Source organism: Python bivittatus, unplaced genomic scaffold (assembly GCF_059951505.1).
Source record: "Python bivittatus isolate LINGU-HERP-01145 unplaced genomic scaffold, Pbiv_v1 ctg000980_np1212, whole genome shotgun sequence".
NCBI lineage: Eukaryota > Metazoa > Chordata > Lepidosauria > Squamata > Pythonidae > Python > Python bivittatus.
The window spans coordinates 36,811,059-36,831,015 of NW_028277125.1; the positions used below are offsets into that span (position 1 = coordinate 36,811,059).

Genomic DNA, 19,957 nt, shown 5'->3' on the forward strand with positions numbered 1-19,957 from the left:
CTCCGCCTCTTCCTTTCCCGGGCTGTGGCCACGCGCAGCGATTCCGCTTATTCCCCTGGCCGCCCGGTGGGCCCTCCCCGCCATTATAGGAGGCCGCGCCCTGCCCCAAGCGGTCAGGCCGGTAGCGAGAAGCTTGGCCCCCGTCCGGTGAGTGTGGGCGGCGTGGAGGCTGCGGGTGCTTCCCAGAGGAGCGGAGACCTGGCTGGCGCGTAGGAAGGGCAGGAGGATTGCAGCTTCCTCTTCGGGTAGAGAAAAAAATTTCTAAGCAGTAAGTACTCAGGCCCGGAGGTTGGGCTTCATAGAGTCTCTCCATACGCGCCCGGGAGGAAGTGGGGTTGTGGGCCCGCTGAATGGGGAGGAGAGTGTCGTTGCTCTTCCCTTGAGCGCGGGCAGGTGGGTGAGAAAGCGGGGGTCTGCAGGAGCTCCGCAGCTGGTAGACTAGCGCGCTCGCCTTGCGACTCTCCCCCTTATCAAAGCTGAAAGGCGCAGGTTGGCGTAGTCTTCCTGCTTCTTGCGCATTTTACAATGGACTCTGTAGGCGAATAGTTCCTACTTATAAGGAGTGGTTCATAAATCTGAGTTTCTCTTCTCATTCTTTAATCACTGGAAGCAAGCAGAAAATCTCTGTTGCCTCACGAGAGAGATAACGCCTCTCGAAAGGGCTTGAGGCCAAGATGGTCCTTAGCGAGGCCGGCTGGGCCGGATAAGTTCTTTCTTCCTCGTCCCCGGAAGCAGGTGGCGCAGAGTAGTTGCAGCTCGCGGGCAAATGAGCGATAGTTGGACTGTAAAGAGCAGCTACCGCCGCTTCGTGTCGCTTACCTGCCCTTTTAGACTGGGGGGATAGGCCTGCCTCTATGTAGAGGGCGATTGCAGCAGGTAAGTGAATAAACTGGTGGCAAGTTCCTGTTTCTTCTTGCTCTGCTCTTTGTTGTTGACAGAATTTGGAGCCAGTCAAATTTTTGAGAAAGAGTTGTAGTTGGGGTATCAGGAAGAATATTCCTTTCAATATCAGTTCCTAGGGAACAATTGCAAGAAAGGGCTGTTGCATTCTTGTTCCTCTCATGATTTTCCCATAGAGGATCTTCTTTAAAACATAACATAGAATTAGGCAGGCCTTTAATTTGATCCAGTTGAGTGGCTCTAAGTTCCTAAGAATTGGAAGGCAGTGGCTGCTCAATCTTTTTGTTTCCACAGCTGATTTTTGAGTCATAGAATATTTCTGAACATATTTAAAATGTGAGTGTCATAGTTGTAACTTTTTTTCAGGTGATTAAATTGGGAATGGTGTTTTTAGATCCTGGTCACCCTAGAGGGTGTGTTGGAATGAGAAAACTATATCCTTTCTCCTTTTTGGTTAGCTGACAGGAGATCAAGATGTTGAAATAAATTTGAGAAGATGTCATTACTTGTTTCAAGAGAGGAGTGAATATTTGTATGTGCAGTTCCATCCTGACATCACAAAATATTTATTTCAGGTATAGTTGATAATATTTTAATTTAACTGTGATTTAACTTGGGTATTTGTTTAAATTTTGGAGCAGTTCTCTTAAAAATTAAAGTATGAACAGTTTACAGAAAATGTGTTTATAGTTGTATACAACTAAAGTTAAAAATACAAAACATGATAGAAGTCTTCTGCCCTTTGTAAGATAGCTTACTAATGTAGAGAATTTTCTTGCATATCAGTAGAACATTTAGACTGTGAGATGATAGACCAGAACTCAGTCTCTCCTAGCCTGCATGATAACAATAACCTGTTTTACTACTGCAGCTTTCTGACCTGAAAGTTCCTGCAGCAAATGCTGTAGAAGTGGATTGCTACATTGGGTTGGACTAGGTGGTCTCCCATGTCTCTTCTAGTTGTTACATTCTGTGATTCCTGAATGTTACCTGATTTGAATGTAGATCTGTAAGCTGTTTTGTCCAAGTAACTCCTTATACATTACGCAGGACCACTATTGTTTAAATCATAATTGGCTAGGCTCACATAACATGCATTCTACTGCATGAATAAGTATAAGAAGTATAGTAGTTAAGTAATTGTCTTTTTAATGTCTTGTATTCATTGGATTTATGCAGTATATTAAACCATAATGTGGTTTATTTGGTTTTGACTAAGCATGTAATTTGAAGCCAGCCATTATGGATTATTCAGTAAGCCATAATTAGACAAGCTGTGGTTTAGCATGATGTATGAACTGGACCAGTGTGTATGTATGAATGCATATTAGAGAGGATGGATGTAAGAAAGGACTAAATGGCAGAATCCTAGAGTGCTGAAGCAGAACTGAAAGGCAGTTTGCATGGCTACTATTTTAAAAATGGTTCAACTTTGTTTGCTATGAAACTGCTTATACTTTTCATAGCTACGTCTGTTACATGATGCCATCATTGTTACATGATGTCTCTGAGTAAATCTGTAAGGACAAAAAGATCCTTTAGATTCTGTGCATCTAGTCAGCATGAACATCTATGTGAATGTAAATGTATGCGGATTAGAAAAAACAAATGAGTTTCATTTCTGACTGCATTACTTTTGTTTTCTTGTACCTGAATATTTGTAGAGGTATAACTGAAAACCACAGTTGTATATTTGCATGGTTAGCCAGTATAGTAAGAATTTAGTTAATAAAAGAATCCTGACCACAAATAAATTTGTGAACACTTTTATTTTGTATAAAATTCCAATGTATAATTGACTGCATCTTGTTCCATTGTAATATATTACTTGGCTCTAAACAGGGTATTCATTTTTATTTTATTCAATTTTAAATTTTATGTACAGCTAAAAAGATAAGCAAGCATTGGTGTGAAATTCTAAATAACTTTTATAGGATTACTTATTGTGGCTTTGTTCATTTTTGTACTGCTTCTGTATTTATATCTTAATGTTATACCTACAATACTATATATGCATTTTATAGCTTGTGGATCTCAGGAAAAAATATAGTTTGGTTTTCAAACATTGATATGTTGTTCAAACATTGAGAATAGCTGTATCTTTGCTAATAACTTACCTCCTTGCATCATCTCTCTTTAGAGTGTTATTTATTGCCATATGCCAGCAATAGTGGGCAACATAACATTTGCATTCTCTTGGGAGGGTTTTCTAGTCAGGTCTAAAAGAGGTGAATGGTTCTGCTGAGTATTTTGCTTTATTGAGTAAGTATTTTGTAGAGGAAAACATCGCCTTCAAATTGCCCCAAATATTTGTTGCAAAAGAAAGAATGAAACTAATCATGATACTAAAGTTTTTTGAAGATAATTTGTTTTGATACATTAAATGGTTACCAAAAACTGTGAACTGATATAAATGATTATTGTATTACAAGTTGTGTTGTATCCATTTTCCTAAGCTATTCGGTTAGTATTCATATTCCCTTCTTTTCTCCATTTGATCTGCCCAAAAATTCTGTATGGTAGATTAGGCTGCGTGGGTTTGATGGCCCATTTGCTTAATGACTCTCCTACAGGTAGTCCTTGCTTAGCAACTGTTCATTTAATGATGGTTCAAAGTTATAACAGCCTCAGAAAAAGTGACTGGTACTCACACTTATGACTGTTGCAAACTATCGCACTACCTCCCATGGTCACATGATCGTGATTTGCAACGTTTTATATGACAACCGTAAAGCGAATCTCAGCGGTTGTTAAGTGAACCATGTGGATTAAGTGAATTCCGGCAAAGAAGTCCACTGGGGAAGCTGGATTCGTTTAACGACCGTGTGATTTATATTTTATATATTATATTTCAAATTTGTCACTTTCCATCTTACTGCAGAGTGACTCTGGGCTGTTTACAGTAAAAACAGAATAAACATGAATTAAAATAAAAATTAATTAAAATATGCTAAAAACAAACTTCCTGTATGATTTGCTTAATGACCATGTGATTTGCTTAATGACTGCAGTGATTTGCTTAATGGCCATAGCAAAAATAGTCATAAAATCAGGTCCGGTCACATGGTGACTCACTTAACGACCACATTTCTGGTCCCTGTTATTAAGTGAGGACTACCTGTACTTGAATAATGAATTAACCTTTGGTCCTGGTCCAACAACCTTGCACTTGTAAATTATGCATCTGTTGACAGCTTGTCTTTTATTGGTGGTCTCTGCAGTTACATCAGGTAGTGAGAACAGCTATACTGTTTGTGAAGGGGCCTTCCCTCCTATTATTAAGTAACTGAACTGTATTAAACCGGAAAAAAAATTATATGCTGACATTTTGGAATATTTTATAATATTCTATCACAATGAAATTAATGGGGGCCAGCTGATATTACTTAACTTACCAGTTGCCATCCCATTTCTTTAGAGTCCAGTATTTTAACACGTAGGTCAAAATCAGTCTGATAGCTTATACTGGCTAAATTCAAAAATGCCTATAGACACAAGTCCAGTAGCCAAATAACAGTGGAAGATAAAGAAGACTTAAACAAAAGGTTACCTGGGGGACCGTCTTACCTCCTTTACATTGACCTGTCCTACTTGGTCTGGCAGAGAAGGCATGTTGCAGATCCCGTTGGTGAGAGAATATTGACTGGTGGTCCTAGGAGGAGAGCCTTCTCTGCCATTGCCCCTGCCCTATGGAATACTCTCCCCCCAGAGGTGAGGCGGGCTCCTACCCTCCCAATTTTCCAGAGGGAATTAAAGACTTGGCTCTGCCAATTTGCGTGGGGCAAGGAAAGATACAACTGATCCTGGGGATGGCTGGCACCTTGAAGATGCTCCCTGAGTTTATTAACACCTAATTAACATCAGCCTCCTGGAAGTATTATATAGGAAGTTTGTTACTGTAGCATATTTTAATTAATTAATATTTACCTATTTTAATTATGTCTATTCTGTTTTTACTGTAAACTGCCCAGAGTCACTCTGCAGTGAGATGGGTGGTGACAAATTTGAAATATAAATAAATAAAATAAATGGAACAATTTTTATTTGCCATTAAAATAAAACTACTTTGGAATGAGCAGTATACAAGCTACATTATGTATAATTGTGTTGCAAATTGGGCTTCTCCATATTGTCATGCACACGTACTCTTATTTACTCCTTTTATTTGAAATTAAATAGAACATAATTTAAATTGTTTTAATCAGTAGTCATAAGTACTTCAAGGTCTTTTTAGAGGAAACCCCAACAGTGAGAAAAACCAGGAAAATTATTTCACAGCTGTACTTCCTCCTGAAATAGCTAATATTAAGCACTGTGTGGATAATTTATTTGCTTTCAACTACTAGTACTCTATAGTCTTGAACTGATTAAGATGTAAGGTACTTAACATTGGTTTACATTTTTATGTAAATAGCATTTTGTTAGGGAGGTGGTAGAATTAGTAATAAACCTTTTTAAAGGAACATATTTCCCCAGCATCCCACAGTTCTTTTTATTTTACTATAAACTATGATTTATCTGCTTTTATAATATAAGACTCTTCTGAATATTAGCATGAAGCTTCTATCCTCTTGTTCTGTTGAGTAACAATATATATTACGGCTACTGTAATAGTAAATATGGTATCTTATGCACAAGGATGAAGGCTGTTTAAACATACAAATTATGTATTTTAATCCTGCTCTGTCTCAAGGGCCCTAGACAGGTAGCTTGGGATATTGTGGCATATTAGTTAGGCTAGGTCAATCCTCATTGTTCGTGGATTCCATATTTGCAAGTTTGCCTACTCGCTAAAATTTATTTGTAACCCCAAAATCAATACTCATGGAGCTTTTGTGGTTATTTGCAGACATGTGCAGAAATGGGAAAAATGTACATTCCTAGCTGAGGTTGAACAAGGTGACACTCTGCCTTCTTGTTTCAACTCTTATAACGTAAACAAGTGTCCTTTTTGAGGTCTATTTAGTGCCACATTTTTCCATTTTTATGCTGAAATATATATTAAATAAGATGTCTTTAAACAAACACGCATAAAACAAAGTTATGTATTGATAAGTTGATGAAAATGATGTGACCAGAGGCTTGTGGGAACCTAACCCTATTTTTCCCCTAGGAGTAGTGGTTCAGTATTTTCTAATTCAGTGTTTGTGGCAACTTTATGGTACATAAGTACCGCGAATAATGAGAATTGACTGTATGAGCGAGCTGTTTGGAACAATAGATTACAGGACAAAAACAGTAGTCTTTCAGATATCGCTGAACTGTATCCCAGAAGCCTCAATCAAGGATTTGTAGTTCAACAGTGTGTGGAGAGCCGTGAGTTCTCCATCATTGCAGTAGGTCTCTTTTTAAGTTCTAAATTGTACCTGGATGATCATAGAAAGTCCAGGGAGTAATTACTAGCAACTAGTTCCATTAGAAGCCAAGCCATAATTTTTTTCAGTGTTTGGATTTTCCAAACAGCTAGCCTCAGAACTCTAAATAAAGATATTGGAGGTAATTGTTTCATCTAAAATAAATTTTTGCCTCTCACTTCTGGCTTGGAGCTAGAGGGGAATGGCCCAGAGCAGATTTGGCAATTTGCTTGCAATACCCTTTGTTGTCTCTGAGTCAGTAGAGGAGCATTTGTTGGAATTCCAAATGTCAGAAAGAAAAAGTTGATATACTGCTTCACCAGCTGGAATTTGGCATAGTTCTGTTACCTTTGATTACCTATGGGGCACAATGGGCAACGTTTGATTAATGGAAATATCAAAGATTAGGGTTTAATTTCAACTGGATTATTTACATTATTTTCCTTCATCAAAATAGTTAAGATAATATAGATTTTGTTAATAATATTAGAAACTTTTGGAAAATGAACCTCTTGTCTTCTAGTGGTAGTATCTTGCTAAGTGGTTTTTTTGGAGGTAAAAGGAGCAAAAACAGCTTGCTTTAAATGTCTGATATTTTATAGTATAAGTAGTTCCTTGTCTCACTCATGTTTGAGAGCTTTACCTTGGCACTCTTCCTGGAGAATGTTCTTGAGTTTTTGGCAGCAACAATGTATGTGTGAGGGCGTGGAATTACTACCCTTTTCCATTGCTCTGCTAGGTTGCTTTTTGCTATGTGGAGGCAGTGTTTCCCTTTGTTTGAAGCGCTTGTATAACAAGCCATCAGCTTTATGATAGTGTACCTAGGTTAAGTACTAATTATCTACTGTCTGGAGCCATTGTAACTAGCTCATATTTATCTTTGATCTTCTAAAAATATTGCCTTTTCAAACATAAGCAAGAAAATCTCTAGTTTTAGATTTAACTCTAGGTCTGTAGTAATTTTATCAAAATAAAAGATCCAGTCCCAAGGCATTCAATAAGAACAATCTTCAGTAGGAAAACTAAGATAATCAATCACTTTAAGGAGGTACTCACAGGAGTGGTATGTGTACCCATGCCCCCCAAAGCATCTTTGGCTATGGCTCTGAAGTACTGCGCATCTTACAGGGTTTTGAAAGAAGTATTTATTCCTTGCATTTGTGTCCTGTTTTTTCACCAGGAGCTCAAGGCTGTGTACATAGCATCCCCTTCACCAGTTTTCCCCACAAAAGCCTGTGAGGTAAGTTATGGCTGGCCCAGAGTTATCCAGTGAACTTCCATGGCTGGATGCAAACTTGAACCTACATCTTTCTGGTTCTAGTCAAACACCATAACCACTACACAACACTGGCTCTAAATATAATTTTTAAAATTAAAAGTTGATCACATTAATAGATGGAGTGCATCATAAAAATTGGTATTAAAGTTAACTCCTCATGCTTGCACAAGATATAAATCTCGCAGGTACCTAGGTCAGGAACATTTTGAATTACAGAAGGGTACAGAGTTTGTATGTGTCTTAAGTAATTCCAGTAATAATTAAGCACCATAATCCCTGTGTTAGTTATGGTGAAAAAGCTAGATTTAGGAAATTGTGGCTTTTATTTTGTTCTTTTCATTACTATCTTGTATAAGGCTTGGACAAGCTAGATTGTACATCTTTACAGTTTCCTCCACTGAATCAGGAGCAGATAATCCTTTGTAGTGTATTGGCTATTTAAGTCTCATTTGTGTCTCATCCCTCCCAGCACACATTTATTTATTTTTTTATTTAGAAAGTATTTGGTTGTCTATCTTAAGTAACTGGGCATAAATCGAACAGTACATTTTAAAATTTACTTTAATAAAAACCATTATAGGACAATGCAGGATACAGTTAAAATAATCAGAATGCTATAACTAAGATACTTCATAAAGAACTCAACACCAAACATGTATCTCAGGCTGCACTGTTATCTTAGCCTTAATGCTTGAAGGAAGAGCCATGTCATCATGGTTTTCCTGAAGGCCAACATATACGGTAATAGAAAATACTTCATATTTTATTTTAGATTTGTTTTACACAGCTTGATCATACTTAGACTGGATTACAACTAGCACATTTTGTGTAACTATATTTGGCTCACATTTAATGTTCCTTAATTCAGACTAGGTTTGATTGGAATATCTTTGCCTTTAATGTTTTCATAAATTTGTATAAGTTGCATATGTTGTGGAAAGCTGTTAATCTCTTTGAAGATAAACTATTTTTTACACTAATACTGATAGGCCCAATGGTAGCTGAATGTGTTATTTATAATAGGAAATCATATTGGTTATTGGGCTTTGAAAGGACCGATTCACTTGGGTCAGCTTTTGTTTAAGAGAAATAAAAGTGATTTGATTTTTGATCATATTTTTTATTTAAAATATATTTTAATATTATGTATTTTAATCTGTAAAATACACTTTATGAAAATACAATTACAGATAAATACGACTAGCATCCTAAGCCTATGTTAGTATGTTCCTTGGAACTTTCTAACCTGGCACAGAGAAACCACCAGAAGAAAAACTGAGGTGTGGAGGGCAGAAGAACTTCTACGAATCATGATTCAAATAAATGGGGCAGAGCAAGTGGGGTGGGAGGGCACCCACATCTTGAATTCTTCTCCTTGGAAGCAAGCAATCTCCCCTTATCCCAAACTGATTAGTGTACTTCTTCCCCTACTCTGTGTTTACTAAGCATTGCAAATCTGAAACTACAGCAATAAATGGTTACTACTCTTTTTTTGCAAAATTTAAAATTTCTAGTGGACTCTGGAAACAGAAACATTACCTAGATTCCTGGATTCTCTATCTCTTGACTGGCAACTTTAGTTGGAATTTTCTTGATGGAAACGCACTGGAGGTGGAAGGCTTTGTTATCCTTAGAAACAGAGTTGTAACTGGTACAAGGAGACACAGTTACAGCTGACTCAGAGAAACAAATGTGCTTATTTTAATATTTTTGTAGTAAATGTTAATGTTAATCATTGATGATGGCATAACTTAATAACAGGGGGGTTATACTTATAGGGTTATGGCCTTGGCCTAGTTTACAAGGCTGAATATAGTCTTCAATCTGAGAAAGATTGCCTACCCCTGAAAAACCCTGGGATATTGCTGAGTGTAGATTTAAGAAGATACTGATTTGTCTATAATACCAACCAAATAATTAAATTTAACTTCACATAAACTTAGTATCTCCACTTTCAGATTAGTCTCATCTTGTCCAGTAAGTGGGCAGGAAGAAAAGGGTTAATCCAGTTGATTGTGTGGGGCCAGAAATTAGACAGGTCAGTGCTTGCCTTGACAATCATAAGCTTCTAAATTGCTCCTGTCATTGCCCATGCTGGCAATGAATTCTCCCAGAACAAGTAACTTGAGTGTTGCCAACATCATATTTGAAACCATTTTTACATTCTTTCATAAGGGAGATTGCAAGCCAGTGGGGCAGACAATACATAATTAGAAACTCTACCCTGTCCTACCCACCGAATGTCATAATCTGATGCCCTCCAGCAGTACTGGCTAGAAGATTAGAAATTGAAGTCCAGTACTACTGGATAGAATCAGCTGTTTCCTGTCTGAATCATGGAGATAATAATTAGTTATTACAACAAGAATGATCTAATATCTGTACATATTAATTTTGGCCCCTCTGATTACCTGCAGGAAGCTTCACTGATAGTCTTTGGGGTTTAAGACTTTTGAACTGTAGCTGACCTGATCTCATAAATTGATCTGATTCCTTCTTTGCCCTTAATTTGGTGAGCTAAGTCTGAAAATGCTTTTGTGTGTGCAAAAAAAAAAAATAGTTTGATTCATTTGAAATACCTTTCGTTGTCTTTTTTACTATAAGAATTGCAGACAGTTGGTGTTGTCAGTAAAGGGTCATTTTTTGTGAGATGGGCAGTTTTATAAATGTGATAAATAAAAAAAAGAATGAATTATCAGAATGCCCTCAAAAATTTGGGAAAGCTTTTTTCGTTTTTCTCCAGGCTTTATATCACTGATTGCCTGCTTGTGGTTTGTTGAAATTTGTATGTTTATTATTTACTGCAGGTAATCCTCAAGTTACAATGGCAATTGGGACCGGAATTTCTGTCGCTAAGCAGTGGGTTGTAAAGCGCGATGTCACGTGACTGCGTTGCTTAGTGATGGCAATCCTTATAGTCCCAGTTGGCATTGATAACCGAATCCCACAGGTCCTTAGCTGAGCACCCACCCTGATCCAAACCATTCCTGGCTTGGTCTCTCCTAGCCCCGAGCCTTGGTAAGACTACCTCCTCTTTGACTACCCCCACCCACCTGTCTCCTCCCCATCTCGACTCTTTTGGCCGCCTTGCACTCTGCCACCTCTGCCAGCCTTGCCGCCCCCAGCTGACCTTCACCGTCTTCTTCCTGCCACTGCTGATGAGAAAAAAGGACCCTTGTAGCTGGGTCCTTCTTTTGTGAAAGAAAACTCTGGCTGATGCACAAATGGAGGCCCTGGCCAGGGCATGAGAGAAGCTCTGGCGGCATCAGCACGAAAGAAAGCATACGAAGAAGGCCCCGGCCAGTACACTACTGGCGCATGGTGCAGTGGATCTGGCAGCGGACAGGGCTGGATGGTGGGTGGCAGCTGGTGGCCAAAAGGTGGTCGTAATTACAGGTGGGCCTGAGTGGGCCTGAATTTTGTTCACGTGACTGTGGGCTCACTGCAACAGCCAGAACTTTGAGGACTGGTCATAAGTCCCTTTGTTCAGCACCGTTATAATTTCGAACAGTCACTGAACAAATGGAGATTAAGCTAGGACAATCTGTACCCTTTATAATTTATAACTAGTATTTCAGGAAACAGATATCAAATAATGTAGTCATAAAAAGGCAATGTCTGAGATATACTTCTTAAAAAAAATCTGTCACACTACTGACAGACCTTGTAGGCAAAGCAATCCACTGGCAAGATTTAAGCACAGCAACAAATCAGACTAGCAGTCAATTGTGGACATTTTTTAGATCAACCAAATGATTTGTCTCAATTTCTCCCTAGTTTGGATGTAAAGAGATGAGCTATGCAAAAGGAGGCTTAGAATCTTTGAGAATCTGAAGGAACATTGCAAGTTTGGCTTTGAAATCACCAGTATTGGAGTTTAATAGCTGAGTAAAAGGAAGATGGATTTCTCCTTTAAAAATGTTGCCCTTTTAGTGTTGATTGATAGTGATACATTTTCATTTTCTGAAGTTTCTTTGTGCTTAAAACTGTTTTGTATCTCCAAAGAATACCTGAAGTTTGTTATACAGGTATTATATATGATGAATAAAAACCTTCACTTCTTTTGCCATCAGTTTGTAGCTTTAATTTCTTAGAAAAGTCTCTTCTCAACATAATAGAACCAAATAGAGCTCCTGCAAGTGTGAGTATATATATGAGGCAGTTGGGAATGGTTAAGAGCTCAGAAAAATGAGAAGGGTGACACTGTGTAGATATTCCAGTTTTAAGGAGCAGAGAGGAAATGCTTTCAGGGATTATTGAATACCTCTTTAATTATTACATGTTGACTTGGGATGAATCTTGTGCAAGTCCCATTGCTGAAATTGCTGAAATCAGAATTATGCTCCAAAGATTTTTTTATCTAGGTGATCCTTTCTTTCAGATTTGTAGAATTTAAAAAAATGTACCTTTGATAGAGCTATACAATCGTAGAAATTACAGTGGGGCAAAAAAGTATTTAGTCAGCCACCAATTGTGCAAGTTCTCCCACTTAAAGAGATGAGAGAGGCCTGTAATTTTCATCATAGGTATACCTCAACTATGAGAGACAAAATGAGAAAAAAATCCAGAAAATCACATTGTCTGATTTTTAAAGAATTAATTTGCAAATCATGGTGGAAAATAAGTATTTGGTCAATATCAAAAGTTCATCTCAATACTTTGTTATATATCCTTTGTTGGCAATGACAGAGGTCAAATGTGTTCTGTAAGTCTTCACAAGGTTTTCACACACTGTTCCTGGTATATTGGCCCATTCCTCCATGCAGATCTCCTCTAGAGCAGTGATGTTTTGGGGCTGTCGCTGGGCAACACGGACTTTCAACTCCCTCCAAAGGTTTTCCATGGGGTTGAGATCTGGAGACTGGCTAGGCCACTCCAGGACCTTGAAATGCTTCTTACGAAGCCACTCCTTTGTTGCCCGGGCGGTGTGTTTGGGATCATTGTCATGCTGAAAGACCCAGCCACGTTTCATCTTCAATGCCCTTGCTGATGGAAGGAGGTGTTCACTCAAAATCTCACGATACATGGCCCCATTCATTCTTTCCTTTACACGGATCAGTTGTCCTGGTCCCTTTGCAGAAAAACAGCCCCAAAGCATGATGTTTCCACCCTCATGCTTCACAGTAGGTATGGTGTTCTTTGGATGCAACTCAGCATTCTCTCTCCTCCAAACACAACGAGTTGAGTTTAGACCAAAACGTTCTACTTTGGTTTCATCTGACCATATGACATTCTCCCAATCCTCTTCTGGATCATCCAAATGCTCTCTAGCACACTTCAGACGGGCCCGGACATGTACTGGCTTAAGCAGGGGGACACGTCTGGCACTGCAGGATTTGAGTCCCTGGCGGCGTAGTGTGTTACTGATGGTAGCCTTTGTTACTTTGGTCCCAGCTCTCTGCAGGTCATTCACTAGGTCCCCCTGTGTGGTTCTGGGATTTTTGCTCACCGTTCTTGTGATCATTTTGACCCCACGGGGTGAGATCTTGCGTGGAGCCCCAGATCGAGGGAGATTATCAGTGGTCTTGTATGTCTTCCATTTTCTAATTATTGCTCCCACAGTTGATTTCTTCACACCAAGCTGCTTGCCTATTGCAGATTCAGTTTTCCCAGCCTGGTGCAGGTCTACAATTTTGTTTCTGGTGTCCTTCAACAGCTCTTTGGTCTTGCCCATAGTGGAGTTTGGAGTGTGACTGTTTGAGGTTGTGGACAGGTGTCTTTCATACTGATAACAAGGTCAAACAGGTGCCATTACTACAGGTAACGAGTGGAGGACAGAGGAGCCTCTTAAAGAAGTAGTTACAGGTCTGTGAGAGCCAGACATCTTGCTTGTTTGTAGGTGACCAAATACTTATTTTCCACCATGATTTGCAAATAAATTCTTTAAAAATCAGACAATGTGATTTTCTGGATTTCTTTTCTCATTTTGTCTCTCATAGTTGAGGTATACCTATGATGAAAATTACAGGCCTCTCTCATCTTTTTAAGTGGGAGAACTTGCACAATTGGTGGCTGACTAAATACTTTTTTGCCCCACTGTATATTCTGAATTTTTTTAGCTGAATATAGTTTGACAGAATTTGTGTTGCTTATTTAAGAGGTATGTTGGATATCAAATAATACCTAATCAAATATTCCACTGTTAGAATAATGTAGTTGGGATGTATAAATAGGGTCAATATGATTTATCATTGCTACCATTTTTATGTGAAATTTAACTCTTACCTATTTTGGGGATGACTTATAGTAATTGAATTCCTGTTTTAATATGCCTCTAAAGTATGTCAGAGCATTCCTTTTATACCACCTTAGTAAAAAGGATTTTGTTAAAACAGTATTTTCATTAAAGTAAAAATTTGTCTGGTAGTATGTCATAGCAGAGGCCAGTGTCATCACTGAAATGGACATTTTATCTTGCTCCTTTTAATTCTTCAACAACTGTTTCTATGTACATGAGCTGTATAAGAATGTGGTATTCATAAGGATATTAGTGCTTTTTTACTTCAGTTTAAATATTTCTAGATAGTTTGTTGTAGCTCCTTCTTTGCAGTCAGATCTTTTTACTTCCCAATATTGAATGAAAAATTTAATATTTGTATTATTTTTTAAAATACAGCATCAGTTTGAAATGTGAATATTCATACTGTCAATAGATAAGGCAACATAATGCTAAGTTTATCTTTCTGCAAATAGAAAATATTTGTTATATGTCACAAAATATTCCATATAAGATAAATATTTTAGTTGTACCAGAATTAATATGGATCCCTTAAAATGTTATTGAACCTGTCAGCATGACATTTCTGATCAGTTCTTTAAATAGAACTTAAATGCTTTCAACAATTGTTATAAATTCCAGAAATCTTGACTTGGGTTTATTTTTCTTAGAGCATAATTCTTGAAGAATTCATTTGAACTGAAATTATTTTAGTAGTCCAAAGTTATTTAGTTCTTTGTTAGAATGAGAAATGGAAAGCCAGTTTTAAGTGGGAAACATGTAGGTATTTATTGCAAATGAAATGACAAGAGTTCTGCAGGATATTAAGTATACTGTCTGTTTTCTGGCAAAAAATGAATTGTGGTGCAGCACATCAGGGATATTTCACCTTGCTGCTGTTTTTGTTTTTCAGAAACATAGAACAAATTCTCATTGGACTCTATATATTTGTGCATTTCCATATCTCAAGTGGAGGGGGATGTGGTGGCGCAGTGGCTTAATGATGCTGGAAGTTGCTGGCAAGAAATGGTCGACACTTCAGCAGTTCGAGCCCAAGCTCCGTGCGGCGGGATGAGCTCCCGTCTTGTGCCCTCAGCTCCTGCCCACCTAGCAGGTCGAAAGCATAAGCGAGTAGATAAATAGGTACTCTCACCCCAGTGGAAGGAAAAACGCTGGTGGTGCCTTGCATGGGAAAAAGGGAATCGGTTGCTGGATGCAATGCAACGGACTCAATTTCCTGCGACAGCCAGCTGGGTTCTGCCTTAGGAAGGAGGCAGTGGCAAACCACTTCTGAAAAAAACTTGCCAGGAAAACTGCAGGGACTTGGCCAGGCAGTCTCCGTAGAATTGGTCATGATTGAAAGAGGATTAAAAATATATATATACCTGAGGGCGAAAATAGATACCTCTGCCTTATTTGATAATTCTCATTTGACTTCTACAAATTCTTATCTGTTAACTGGGGATTGATTATCTTGGTTTCCTTGCCAGTGTACATTTTGTTCACCTGATTGACCAGGAATGAATGTTGCCTGATCTAATCTATGATATGTCTCTTTTTTAAACTTCAGTTATAATCCTTGATTACAGGGTTACTTATGCTTTGTAGAAAAATTGATAAAATCGTAACAGTATTTAACAGAAGTGCTTGATAATTTTGTTTAAAGTAAGATGCCAGATTAATTGCAAATGGCTTCTCCAAAATTAGGGCAGATAGATGAAGGCTGTAGGCATGAAATAACTTACTCATACCCTTTCCTGCCTTCTCCAGCCTTCTGTTTCCATTGGAGGTTTGCATTGGAGTTGGAGTTCCCAGAAAGGGTTAGTTTATGTGGCGCGCTCTACCACCGGGTGAGGCAGGAGAGGGGGCGATGGCCAAGGACGGGGAGAGGGGGCGGAGGTCTCCTGCCTTGCCTGGCAACGGAGCGGGCCACGCCCCACTGGCTTGCCCCTTAGTCCAGGGAGACACTGCCGCCTCTCCTGCTTTACCCAGCGACGGAGCATGCTGTGCCCCACTGGCTCATCCTTCGCCCAAGGAGCCACTACTACCTCACCTGGCAATGGAGAGCTGCCCTACCTTCTGCCTCCTCCTCTTGTTTTTTTACTTTTTACTTGGTTGGACTTACGAACAAAACAGACTTATAAACAGCCTCTTGGAATGTAATCTTTTCATAAGTAGGGGACCATCTATACATTGGTTGGAAAATGAATTTTTTATTGCCATTTATTACTGTAGTATTTGCAAAGAGTTGCTATCTAGGCAGTTGCTAAATGAGGACTACCTGTAGGAACTCTTCCTATCCTGATTTAATATTTGGAAGTTATGTTCAGTTCTGTGGTTCTGAATAGACAGTAAGAAACTTAATGCAGGAAAATGGAAGTGATGTATACTGGATAGCATAGAATGGAAAAGTTTCCCTATGACTGGTGCTGTGTATAGGCTTCTTGATCATAAATGATTCAACTTCCATCCCATAAAGGAAAATGGCACATTCTCTTGCAGTGTAAAACAAGAGGATGGCTGGAAGCTTCTGACCATCCTGAGAGGTCTGATTAGCTGAGATAAATACCAACATTATCTTTGGTCTTTTCTAAGCAGCCGCCTTTTCTTGAAAAATGGCATGCTTCCAAACTGTACTATGTAAGGATGAAAAAAAAAGCAATAGGAGACCGCTGGAGCCAGAGTAGTTGAATTTTATGGGGAGAGAAAAATAAAGCATTATGTTTCCCAGAATTGGCTAGCTTCTTCAAAGCAAAGAGGTGAATTCACAAAACACAAGGATTCTATGCTTGATTCTGTAGTATCATTAAATGGATGTTTTTATTATTATGAACAATGATTAAGATTAAAATAATATACAAATATAATGATCATGGGTACAGTACAGGTAGTCCCTGAGTTAAGAGCACCTGGGTTACAGATGACCCATAGTTAAGAACGGAGCTTCTTGTAGCAAAATTTGAGTTAAATATGCAGTGGTTTGAGTTCATTATACTATGGTTCGAGTTCATTACACAACATTACTTATATAGTATTATACAGTAATACTATTCCGACTTACATACAAATTTGACTTAAGGACAGATTTTGGAAATGGAACTTGTCCTTAAACTGGGGACTATGTATATTTGATGTATATGATTGTACCTCTATTTGATGGCATGTTTTAACTGCAGCAACACAAAGTTGAAGTATAGTATTGGTGAGGCTAGCGTTAGTCAGAAAGTAGAAGCTTTATATAATAAGAGTCTGTTTGTCTTGGATACTGTCCCAGAAGAGGTAAAATGAGAGAATTCCTTATGATCCTGTATTCAGGTAGACCTTGCTTAGCAACCACTTGTTAAGTGACCGTTTTGAAGTTATGATGGTGCTGAATTAGGAGATTTATGACCAGTCCTCAAAGTTGCAGCCATCACAGCATCCCCGCGGTCATATGATCACCATTTGCAACCTTCACTGCCAGCTTCTGACAAGCAAAGTCAACAGGGAAGCCAGCAGGAAGTTGCAAGTCATGGTCATATGACAGCACATTTAGCAACTACATGTGATTCACTTAATGACCACAACTGGAACTGATGATTTTTTTGCTTTACGGCCACTTCGCTTAGCATCAGAGTTCCCATTCCCAATTACAATCATTAACTCCCTGTATGGGCAATTGTTTCAGTCTCCTCTGAATCACTTGTTGGGATTTTGTAGTATCTGTCCAGTAGGAGTGCTGATAGTAACATCTTACGTTGTGCCTGTAAGAAGTCTTTCTGCAGTTTTGGGGAGGTGAAAGGTATTAAATATTTGGCTGGCATCCAAAGTCTGCTTGAAACCCAAGTTCTGCTGTTGTGTGGCATCCTATTAATGTCCAATTGGTTCTCCATATAATCTGTCCTTTAAAGTAATGCATGTCTGGCTTTTTCATAGTCCAGGGTAAGAAGGAACCCAGCTGAAAAATCATAAAATACTAGCTTGGTTTCTATAATATCCCTCTAACTTGATAAACGTTCCTTTGCCACTACAAGGGTAATAGGTCAATGGGGAAAAACTGGGTTTTTAGCAGGTAACTGTTCTTTAGCCTCTAGGTTATAACCTGTATGTTAGGCATTTCCACCTTAAGTCTGAGAGTGATGTTGGCTATACATCTTGGGGTGGCAGAAATACGTCTCAAGAATTGTGTGTGCACCACTTCCACGGTATTCTTTGTAGCATAGATTCCAGCCTGTGCTCTGTATAAGATCTGAGCTAACGTTTTGGCTCTAAAATGTGTTAAGAGCAATAGGAACTAACTCTCCACCCCTGGTGAAAAAGAAAGGCCTAACGGCAGCAGAAGCTCCTAATGCCATCAGAGGGGCATAATTTTGATGTGATTTCCATGATTTGTTAGCATCAAAGACCACCCCAAGGTATTTAAAGATGTGAATCTTCTTGATCTTATCCAGGTTTTTCATTTGGCTCTTTTGCTGAATGGATTTTTGATAATTGACCATGTAGTAGAGATTTCGCTACTATTTTGAGCTGAATTGGAGTTTGGGATGTAATGGCATGGCTATCCTGCAGCCTGCCAGATTGGGAGCATGGAAATTAGGCTTGTTAAAAATTAATGCCATCAAATTAATATATAAGTTAAAGACAGTGACTACCAAGATGCATCCTTGATAGACTATTCTCTGTTACCAATGAATGCAGAAGTTCTTCTCGCTTAAAGATGATAGGCTAGGAATGGGCAGAATATAGATGGATCTTTTGGTGAATCTCTAAAAATTAACATCTCTGGCTTCCAGTTGATTAATAGCAGTACCTTAATAATCTATTCCCACTCCAGTCGGTACAGTTGAAATGAAGACTTTTTGAGGTAATTTTGGTATATATTGAATGTGAACTTAATTAAAACTAACTCAAAACTAATTATTGGGCAGAATTCTTTAATTCCAGGTACTCCTTTTGCACTAATTGCAGATGGTAGATTTCAGATCAGTAGTAAAAAAACCAAAAAACCTGATTTGTTTTTATATTGTTTTTATTGGTTGTTGTGAGCCACCTACGATCACTATAGGTGGAATGTAAGCTCTTAAATAAATAAGATAAATAAAATGAATGCTGTAAATCTGAAGTCTGAGTTACATAATTTAGAACTTCATTTAGATTCTTGTTCAGTCAGATTAAAGAAAGCGGACTGTTTTCAAAATCCATAGGAAAAAAAAAACTCTAAAATTTTGTTTCAGGTGCAAGTTGAAGATAGTGACTTTGTGTTTTAAACATTTAACTATCCTGTCAGTTTTTTGAATTATTTCTTGGATTGCTTGATTTATTATTTTCGAGCTCACTGAACTCCATTAAGTTTTTTCTAATCAACTGAAACCCTCAACCAGGCAAACATATTTATTGTGTGTGTGTGTGTGTGTGTGTGTATGTATTAACACATACAGTGCATTCAGAAAGTATTCAGACCCCCTTCACTTTTTTCAATTTTGTTATGTTGCAGCCTGATACTACTATCGTTCAAATTCATTTTTTTCTCATTAATCTACACTCAGTACCCCATAATGACAGAGTGAAAACAGAATTTTAGAAATGTCTGTAAATTTATTAAAAAGGAAAAACTGAAATATCACATTAGCATAAGTATTCAGACCCTTTGCAACAATACTTGAAATTTAGCTCAGGTGCCTTCCATTTCTCTTGATTGTTGCTGAGCTGTTTCTATACCTTGATTGGAGTCCATGTGTGGTAAATTAAATTGATTGGACATGGTTTGGAAAGGCACACACCTCTCTATAGAAGGCCTCACAGCTGACAATGCATGTTGTACCAGAGCAAAAGCCATGAAGTCAAAGGAACTGCCTGCAGAGCTCAGAGACAGGATTATTGCAAGGCACAGATCTGGGGAAGGCTGCAAAAAAATGCTGCAAAAAAATGCTGCATTGAAGGTTCCCAAGAGCACAGTGGCCTCCATAATTCTCCAATGGAAGAAGGTTGGCACAACCGGGACTCTTCCAAGAGCTGGTCGCCTGGCCAAACTGAACAGTCGGGGGAGGAGAGCCTTAGTAAGAGAGGTGACCAAGAACCCAATGGTCACTCTGACTGAGCTCCAGAGATCCTGTGTGGAGATGGGACAAAGTTCCAGAAGGATAACCATCACTGCAGCCCTCCACCGATCTGGGCTTTATGGCAGAGTGGCTAGACGGAAGCCTCTCCTCAGTGCAAAACACATGAAAG

At 38.6% G+C, this 19,957-nt stretch overlaps 1 protein-coding gene across 4 annotated transcripts in view; it reads left to right on the forward strand.

Moving 5' to 3' along the window:
- The first annotated feature begins 18 nt into the window (after window positions 1–18).
- PAK2 (p21 (RAC1) activated kinase 2) overlaps window positions 19–19,957 on the forward strand; it is a 59,035-nt gene continuing 39,096 nt past the window's right edge. The window contains exons 1-2 of one of the 4 annotated variants that reach the window (XM_025168679.2): window positions 66–268; window positions 1,359–1,475. The gene's annotated coding sequence lies outside the window, so the exon portion shown is untranslated. Of the gene's footprint in view, window positions 269–1,358; window positions 1,476–7,478; window positions 7,495–19,957 lie in introns of those variants that run through there. The other 3 variants (XM_007431438.4, XM_007431437.4, XM_088132150.1) reach the window with 3 other exon arrangements.